Source organism: Larus michahellis, chromosome 2 (assembly GCF_964199755.1).
Source record: "Larus michahellis chromosome 2, bLarMic1.1, whole genome shotgun sequence".
NCBI lineage: Eukaryota > Metazoa > Chordata > Aves > Charadriiformes > Laridae > Larus > Larus michahellis.
Window position 1 is genome coordinate 119,370,552 of NC_133897.1, and position 10,333 is coordinate 119,380,884.

A 10,333-nucleotide genomic window follows, 5' to 3' on the forward strand; every position below is an offset into this window, starting at 1 on the left:
CTAAAGTTTTTAGCACTCGGTGGTCACCCTCAGTCTTCTCCCTACTTTTCTGCACACCCATCTGTGTTCTCCCTACATCTCTAACAACTCTACGGTGTTTACCGCGTTCGCTCCTATTACACTTTTTGCTCAAATACTAGCGTCCCCCCCCCCGCTTTGGCTAATAGAAATGCATTTATATTGTCTTCTTCCCCCTTCTCTCTCTCCCTCCCTGCACCCTCCCCATCGCAGAGAGGCACAAAAAAACCAAGCGCTTGCATTTTTTTTTTTTTGACTAGTTCAGCATTTACTCTTTTGCCAAAGTGAGAAACGCTCTTTCCCTGAAGTTACCTTGTTTCAAGAAGCACACAGATACAACAAAAACAAGGCTGTATCCAGCCCTCTCAGACCAGTCGCATCAGTAGCTCCCCTTTATTTCCATTGCTGTGTCACGTAGGAAAGTTAAGCTGGAGCAGACAGTATACACTGACTTCTTAAAATATTTTTAGACTACGTCAGCTATCCTTTCTCACTCCCTCTGTGGAAGAAGCGTGCAACAGTTTAAGTTGGAACCAGGCAAAATGAAGTTACAGTTGAACGGGATGCGTAATGCCTTCACAAAGAGGACCTGTAACACGGGGTCTACTACATTTCACAGCTAGACCTGCACAAATAACAATCTGAGGGTTTCCAGGCCCTAATGGCATCTTGTTTCTGTGGGTCTATTCCTTAACGATAGAGCCATTCTTTAAGAAATTGTACTCCAGCTTCCAAACATATATATCTTGATTTTCTTTCCTGCTGCTGCCTGTGAATGCTCCAACACAGAAGACAGCTAAGTAGGAATTGTGTAAATATGATTATATGGTCTTTTTTATTTCTTTGTTTTTGAGAAGACTGAGTTAGAATAGTGGTAAAGGAAAACAACTGTCTTAAATTAATTACTGTCCTAATTTGAAAAATACCCTTCCTTTTCCCAGTAATTAATTTCAGTTCAAGAATTCAAAAAATCAGCTGCAGTGAAGTTTAATCTATCTCTGCAAATGCACAAGAATGGGAAAACATGCAGCTTTTTGTAGGCTTCTAGCAATGCACAGAAATGTGAGTATAAATTTCCAAATTAAAGAAGCCCGCGTATAAGAGAAGCAAAAAATCTTGAATTAAAACTCTCCATTTGTTACTGGTGCATGAGTTATATAGTATCAGATGTCACTCACTTTCGCTTGTTCCAGCCTAATAGCATATACAAATGGGAAATATTAGGTACCTAGTGAAAATGTTACGTGATGCATCTCAACAGCAATTTCATGATGGGAGTCTCTTTACAATGAATAAAATTATTTCTGTATTTATATTTTTCAAGTGTTCTAACAATACAAAATCTTGCTACAGTAGATTAAACAGAAAAATAACAGTTTATGAAATATGACCTCCAAAAAACTAATTGCAGAAGAAATATTCATTCCCAGTCCAATAAATCCTCAATTTTAAATGTCAGCTGCAAAACATAAATCCCTTTAATAGATTTCAAACTGTGGTGACAAAGTTATAATTGTAGGGTCCAGCCCACTCAAAATCAGTCCAATGCTCTCGCTTTGCATTAGCCAGTCTTCTGGTTATTTGTTTTTTTTGTTATTGTTGTTGTATTTTAATCTCATCTCCGATCTTTTAGGAATTTTCCATTGCATTCCTGAGCCTAGTTCTGGATTTACTTTTGGCTCAGATTGAATTGAATCTTTTTGCTATTCCTCAATAGATGTCTGAAGTGCAAAGTCTGCTTGATCATAACTTTCTGTGTGGTTTACTGCAGGGTAGCATGCACGTAAAGACCCTCAAGTCATGTGAAATAGGAGCCTTGACCTCAAGACACAATAAAGTTGGCTAGTTCGGTTGTAGCTCAAAAGGTCACTTTTTCTGGGACTGCCTCTGAGGGCTGTTTTAAACTAATTATTACCTTTGATTTTAACTTATCATTTTTGAAAGAAAGAGAGAAAGAGAAGAAAGAAAGAAAGAAAGAAAGAAAGAAAGAAAGAAAGAAAGAAAGAAAGAAAGAAAGAAAGAAAGAAAGAAAGAAAGAAAGAAAGAAAGAAAGAGAAAGAAAGAAAGAAAGAAAGAAAGAAAGAAAGAAAGAAAGAAAGAAAGAAAGAAAGAAAGAAAGAGAAAGAAAGAAAGAAAGAAAGAAAGAAAGAAAGAAAGAAAGAAAGAAAGAAAGAAAGAAAGAAAGAAAGGAAGGAAGGAAGAAAGAAAGAAAAAGAAAGAGAGAGAAAGAAAGAAAGAAAGCCACCCACCCCCCCCAGTTATTATATTTTCAACAGTTTGACTGGCATGTATTTAACATTATGGACATGTGAAAAGACAAGGTCCCTACCTGAAGAGCTTACAGTGTAAATTAGACAGAGAGCACTGTGAATAATAAAAGCAGACAGAGGAGAGATTTGTATAAGTATGTGGGAAGAGTGGGGAGGTGCATAGAGAAATATGCAGAGTTGAGCAATATTCTACCAATTGACACTAATTATGATGCTTTTCTTTCATGCTCTATTTTCATGTAAGTATGGTAATAGTTTTGTTTTTCTCTATTTTCTTGCTTGTCAGCAAGCTATACCATTGCAGAAGCTTGCCTTCTGATTTCTTTTGCTGTTCTAGATTCTAGTACTATAGGCAATATAAGTACATCTTTATTCTTCTGCTCAGCCGTAGCAAATAACACTGAAATCCCCCAAAATGTTATGTATACTTCCCTTGGCGGTTTTGCCACGGTGATCCACAGTGACTCGATGCTGAAAAGTATGATTCACTATTAATGGAAAGTATAAATGAACTTGAAATTCTGGGCTTCTGCCACTATCACCCCCTAACAAATCTCTGTCACATCTTCTGGTTATTTTGTAATGAAACAAACAAAAAAAAAAGAGTATTTGTGGTCAATTTCTTTTTGCTTGTGCTTAACTCCATTAGACAAACAAAAGATACAAAAAGAAAAAAGAGCCAAACAGCTTCTTCCCACTGTTCTTTAGCAAAAAGGATGCAATACTATACAGGCTTTATTCTTTTTAGGTGTTGAAAATGAGACGCTGTCAGAAATAGGAATATCAGAAAAGGTGATGGATCAACCCGACAAATTAAACTGCAATCAATCAGTAGGACCAGATGGTATTCATCCGAGAGCTCTGAAGGAACCGAGGACCAATGCAAGTGAGCTGCTAACAAAAATATGTAATTTATCATTAAAAACAGCTACTGTACCAGAGGACTGGAGAGTGGCCAAGGTTGTACCCATCTCTTAAAAAGGTGCTAATGATGATCCTGGGAATTATAAACCAGTAAGTCTTACTTTAGTACTAGGAAACTGTTTGGAGAATGGGTAAAAATAAAATGCTTAGGCACACAGATAGCAAGGAAAAGCTGCAATCCTTGTACCTACACTCTCTTAACACTCCTAGAACTACAGGAAAGAGTTAAGCAGTCCGTAAAGTAGAACCAGAAGATAAAATTTATTTAGTGTTTCCAAAAGCTTATGGTGGGGTGTCTCACAAGAAAAGCATAGCAGCTCCAGAATTAAAGTCCAGCGATGGTGTAAAACCAGGATAAAAGATGGAAAACAAGACCCAAAATGTCAGAACAATTAAAATTTTGACCCATAAAAATATTTTATAAACCATGGCAGATTACTGCAACTTCCTAATGAGCTGGTTATATTAGAGATGAATTAACTTACCTATAGTTGCAAAAGCATGCTGTGTCAGAACAAGGACTTCACTTCGTGAGCACCCAGGTTCCAGAGCTGCATTTAGAGGACTAGACAGCGTCCCTTCCTCTAGGTACTGCAGAAGAATCCGTGGTCAGTTGAAGCAGAGAAAGAGGTTAACTCTGAATTGCCCCTGGAATCAATAGTGGCAGTAAAGATGGTTTTGTTCAACTTATTCATTAGCAAGCTTGACAAAAAGCTGAAATAAAGATGGTAAAATTTGTTTCCCTACAACAATCACAGCCTGCTTTCTGGTATTTAAACCAAATGCCCATTGCTCTAAACAGGAAAAGTCATGGGAGTATTTTTGGCCATTTATTAAGTTAACTGAATTTAGGCAAAACTTAAAGAAATTCCAGAGCAAGCCAGTAAGCTAAGATAAAATGGTGTCATGATGGCATGTAAAATTAATCAATCAGACTAATGCCAAGAAGTATATGTTGGAAAATATTTTCAAGAACTAGTGGCTATTAATTAGCATGGGAAAATCTAGGCATCATTCACTGAAAAATGCTACCCAGCGTATTACAGGACCTTAGAAAACACACAAAAAGAGAGAAGACGCTCAGATACATTAAGAATAAGAAAGGTGGTTAAATACAAAATATTACTATGTGATTTCATGAGTAAAAGCTGCATTTCTGGACATTCTGTTGTATTTTAGTCTGTGGATTACAGGCAAGACACAGCAAACCAAGGAAACATACAGAGAAATGCAGTAAAAGTGATTAATGAAACAGGGGACAGGACCGAGTTAGACAGCAGATTTAAAAGAAGAGATAATTTAATTTAGAAACATGAAGAGGATGAGGAGTTTTAGGATCACATAAAATTTCAATTGATACAGAAGAACGCAGGTGCTCCTCTCTGTTCTCTTTCGTTTTACAAAAAATAAATGGGAAGCACATTTAAATGAATATATGGAGATGCTTTTTTTTCACCAGCATATGTAGTTAAATTGTGGGATTTATTATTGCTGCACAGGATTCAAGAAAACGGCTTTGGGGCAATTGCTCCAAAAAAAATAAAGCAAAAAAAAAAAGAAAAAAAAAGAAAAAAGGAGGGAATAAAAGATTAGAAAACAAAAACAAAAGCAAGTGAAAGGAGGAGGAATAACTCTTTGTCATGTCCTCCATGTCCTTCCCTGAGACTCTTGAGCTGCTCCTCCACACAAAGGGCACATGGCCAGTGATATGCAGGTTTGATGAAAGGGCATCTCAGGTTGCAAAGGAAGACCTGAGAACAAGCCCTCCTATGCAACACGGTTTCCCCTCTAAAACTATTGCTTTTTTCAGGCAGAAATACAAATAGCTGCTGCTGTAGGAGTCCCTAACTGCCAGTCTCAGTCCCCCTCTTGGTCTGGGCTAAGGGGCAGAATGAGGGAGGAGGGAAGAGCGGCCAAACTTGGAGCCCGACTCCCCTGCGAAGCTCAGGACTGCGCTGCTTGACGTCCTTTCCAGCCCTGCCAGCCTCTCCACAAGCATGCAAACTCTACTCCCCTGAGAGGGGAGAAAGCAGTGGGAACTCGATGTGATTCTCCTTGTGGAATTTCTCAGCACTTTTGCCTTCCTCGGGATTTTTCCCGAGAGATGAGAGTATTTAGCCCTTACTTAGCTTTACCAAAGTATTAGACATTTATTTTATTAAGTATAGCATCTGCAGCCAGACTAGCTGGAATAAAAATTATAAGGGCTATCAATCCTCATACTTCAGGGCATAAGCTGATCACCAGCTGGGGTCGAAAAGAAATTTCCCTCTGTGGTATAGTACTGCAATTAGGTGCGTTGGGGGGGGTTATGCCTTCCTCGGCAGCCTCAGGCATTGGCCAGTATGAGAGGCAGAGCGATACCAGACTAGATGGACCACTGGTCTGCTCCAATATGGCAATTCCTTTGTTCTTAGGGCTGAATGTTTCTGCTGCCGAGCCGCCCTACTTTGTCATAATGTCAAAATCCAGCATTAATTATAATTTTGAAAATGAAGGAATATTCATGAATTATTATGTTGGCAATAACGGCGTGTAATACAATACAGACAAAAACAGTGTCTGCTGCAGAGTAAAAGGAAGTTGACGGCTTCGAGCGCAAGGCAGTTTCTGTTTCCAGTTACCCTCCAGAACTCCTTGCACCCGAGAGTCAACACCTTTGAGAATAATAAAGTAATTACAATTTTATTTTATACTATTCTGACAACAAATTTGATTCAATAGTGTCTGCACAGTTCAGACAAAGCAAAACACTCCAACAGTTTGACTGTGCGATGCTGATATTTTTTATGAGCTCAAATTTAATCCTCAAAATGGCATGATGGTCTTGCTGAACGTATTTTAAATAAAATTTCCTTCTGTAGTACTCTGGTTCTATCAGCATTTTGACAGAACTAAAAAAAAAAAAAATAAAAAAAATTCCAGTAGCTGCTTTATTCCTGTCATGTTCTTTTTCTAAAGCAACTCTCGGAGATGATTGCAAGAGTACATTAAAGGCATGCATTTTCGAAGTTAGTCAGTTGTCAAAGTGATTCTGAGGGTTGACAATCACATTTAAGACAAATATAGAAATCTGAAAGAAATGCTTACAAGCAATTCCATATTCTGGGCAATGATTTAGTTTGGAAATGTATCCAGTTCAAGGGTTAAATGAAAGCAAAAGCAATCACTTCAACCATGTTTTTGAAGAAAATAAAACAGCTTGATGTAAGCTAAATGAAGGGGGTCTGTGACTTAAAAGGAATGGACAGATAGAGAAAAAGGTCAGAAGATTAAATTTTCCCTAAGGGAAAAGTCATTCTTTGGAATCATTAACCTCCTTCTAGGTCACTACTGAAAAAAACAGCAGGAAATCCTACTGCTCCTAGAAAGATGGGTGCATCGTATACCGCCCACTGACCTAGCAACTCTATGGCAAACATAATTGTGCTTACAAATTCTCCTCCAGGCGTGCTTGGTTTTACTATGCCCATTTTAAAGCAATATGATCTTTTAGCTGAACTCTGAAGTGTATCCATAAAGACAATATTCTAGGGGCTTGGGATGTTAAAAAGAAGAATCACTTGCTTAAATGTCTTTTAACAGAGAGAAATCTAGAAGCGGGGTTTGTGAATTTAAAACTTGGTCAGTAGTAAGTGTTATCCATTAGCCATTTCTCTTTAGGACTGAAATTAATCATCATCATCATCATTGTTTCAGTGCATTGTAGCGGCTTTTTACAACCTAAAACATATTGTCAGGATGCCAGGATCAACTGTATGTTTCAAAGTATCTTTTTGTCTCAAAGAACCGCATCACAATGTGTTTTCCAGGTTTTATTGTAAGCTAATTCTGTTCTCTCCTAGAGAAGCCAGAGAGTAAATATTACACCAAAGAGGAGGTGGGTCCTCATATAAGGAATACAATCTTCCTTAAAGCCTTTGGAGAACATTCTGTAGTGTTTATCAGACTATATTCAGATGAACAGTCTTACCAGTATTGATGGAAATGAATATTTTGTCATGATCAAGCCCCCAAAAATGTGAGGGAAACTGCCTCCAGTCAATTTGGACCACATGATACCATGCCGAAGAACTCACATCTTCATCGAAATGTCACCGCTTTTTCTTCCCCTCTTGCAACAGAAATAAAACTCTCAATCAACATAAATGTGAATTCATATTTGCTTTTGATAGAGGCCCCAATCCAGCAAGGGTTGGCAAGGCAGTTGGATTCCTGTAGATCTGCAAAGCCCCTTGTCTACTTGGAGACTGCAGACGAAGCCTGCATCCTGCTGCAGAATCAAGGACTTAATCTTAAGAATTTATATTACCGGAAAACATTCTGGCAACTGTCTTAAAATCTTCTGTCTCTGGTCCGCAAAATTTCAAAAAAGACATACTTTTAAAAAATTTTTTTTAAATTAAATTTTTTAATTTTAATGTAGGAATAAGACTTCAACAACTTAAAAGGATGTTACACGGTAAAAAACCATGAAAATCTTGGGTCATCTATTAAGATGTCTGAAATCTCAGGCCCTCTGAATGAACATTGAACAATAGTTTTTCTTAATTCGATGTTGTCTCTTTCCATTATTTTTACACATATGAAATTGAAAAAAGAAAAACCCACAGAAATTACCGCAATCAATTTACTGCCCTGGAAGAAGAAGGTGCTTTGATTAGCTTTAATTTCTGAAATTGTGCATTTCGCAAAAAGCCACTTTTCACATGTAAGCAAGATCTTTCAAGATTTCAGAAGACAATGACATGACCCCTAGAGAATAAAGGCATTGAAAGAAGTAGCTAAGAGAAAGACAAATAAAGCATAGTTTGTGGAAATTAGCACCCTTTAGAAAGCCTACATGAGGACAGAATCACATGGAGTTCACATTCTTCAAGGAATCATAATTTTTACTCATGTTCGCACAGTGACTGAATAGCCAAAGAGCAAGAATCTCTTCCTAAATATTAGCAGCCCAATTACCTAATGTGAACAGGGTACATGGGTAGCAATTTCCTGATATGAGTATGGCAAGAAAGAGAATCATATGCCTCACTTGTTTTCTAGCCAAAATGCGTTTCTGAGGCAGGAAATCAAAAACACATCACAAACCTTGCAAGTAGACTACACACGTTCACTTTGCCGGTATTAGCAACAGTCAAGAGGCTGTCAGACTCCGGGAGTCACAGCTACCCAAAGCAGCGCTTCCCTGGTACCTCCTCCCAGAAAGTGTGGTTTTGGATCACGCTTTGCTAGGAAATAGTGAGGAAATATTATGGCGTCTTTGCAACTGCTTAGAGAACTCCCCAAATTCAGTGCAAACGGCGCTCTGAAACAAAGCGACCAAGGAATGTTGCAGCAGAGCCCTCAGCTGAGCAGCAAGATGCAAGATTTATTATGACACAGTGCAGGGGATATCTGAAAGGGAAGCCAAAGCATTAACGTGCCTTTTCCTCCTTATTTTCCCCCATCTTCTTTTTTTTTCTTTGTAACTCATATATACATATATGTATATAATTGTTTCTTTTCTCAAGTGAAATGGCATCTAAAATGATCAAAAATTTTAGGAGGTGAGGGTTTCCTAAGATCTTTTCTACTTGCTTTTCCTGTGTTCCAGTGTTCTCTACCCACAGGACTCTGAAATGCTGAAATTTCAGCAGTTCATATGTCTGCCTGCCCACCTCTTTTATTAAAGGGTTGTGTTTCTTTTCTGTCAACACCTATTCTTTAGCACACATCTCTGCTATCATTCAGGAAAATGCTGGCATAGCCTTTTTTTCTTCTTCTTCTTTTAAAGTCGTTTCTATAGCTGGGCTTTTCCTTTAAGTCCCCTTAATTTCTGTCATCGGTTTCAACCCCGAAGTTCTCACTTTTGCAAGACAATGAGCTATTTTCACACATGTAAAACGCTCTGTAAAGTGGAATCACAGATGTCACATTTACATGTTTATGTTTTCTGTTTCTTTTTTTTTTTTCAGTCTGTCGCTCGGTTCAGCTCTCCAAGTCCAAGGTGTTCCAGCAGAGCTGAGAGTCTCCCTCAGTTCTTCTGCCCAGACCTCTAGCTTTACAAAATAAGCAGGTATATCGAAATACGTGGCAGCTTCGGTTCCAAGGATAAAAGCAACCGCTGTAAAATACAACAATGACCCCGTGCACAAACACTCACAGCCTTTTACACACGTGACCCGTAAACCAGCACAGTTAATTTTCCATACGGTCTTGTCCCTTTCTATATGGAAAAGGAAAAAAAGGAAAAAAAAGAAAAAAGAAGAAAAAAAAAAAAGGCTGTGAAAGGTGAGTTTTGAGGAAGAAATCCCTCTGAGGCTCCTCTTGCTGAGATTCCCTGCCAGGATTGCAGGGGGCAAGAGAAGACCTGCTTTTGGCTCAGTGCGGTAGAGGCCGTGGGATCTGCCCCCAAATCTGGCAGCTCAGTGGGATGCCATGACCCCTCACCCTGGTGCCTAGGCAGCTCGGCCCCATTGTTCCCAGGGGCTGGAGAAGCCAGGAGAGGGGGGGAGCATCACTGCAACTTTTGCGGCTCTGGGAAAAGAGATCACCTCTACGTGAGGATTTGGAAGACGTGAGCTGGCCCATATTCATTGACAATATTCAAGATTCCTGGGGTGCTCAGGTAATATAAAAAAGAGCTGTGTGAGTAAAAGGGTGCACTCACTGGAAGTTGCACGTGCAAATATTATTTGCCTCCTCCAAGCATTCTTGCCTGTATGTACACGAGCTCATGGTATTCTTTCTTCAGCTCAGGGAAGCGGAGAGCCCAGGAGTGAATCACTCCACCTTGAGCTCCAGTTACTTGCCCCACGCTAACCTGCAGCTACCCTCTTCTCAGATTTTTCGAAGGCTTCTAATATGGCCAGATTGGGGTCTTTTTTCACAGGAACAAAAAAAGGCTCATTGCTGTCACCAAAAGTGACACCGTCCCCATATGTCTCCCTCCCCCTCCTGCACATCCAATTATCAAGTCTCTTTTCAAAAGTATGAGATCTCTAGAGCTTCTCAATGAAGGGTTTGTAATAATTCTTTTAACATGGCAAAACACCACATTATTCCCTAAACATTAATGTTGCATGAATGCGAGACTTCTTTTCCCCATGAAATTTCCTTTTTGATTTTACAAAACA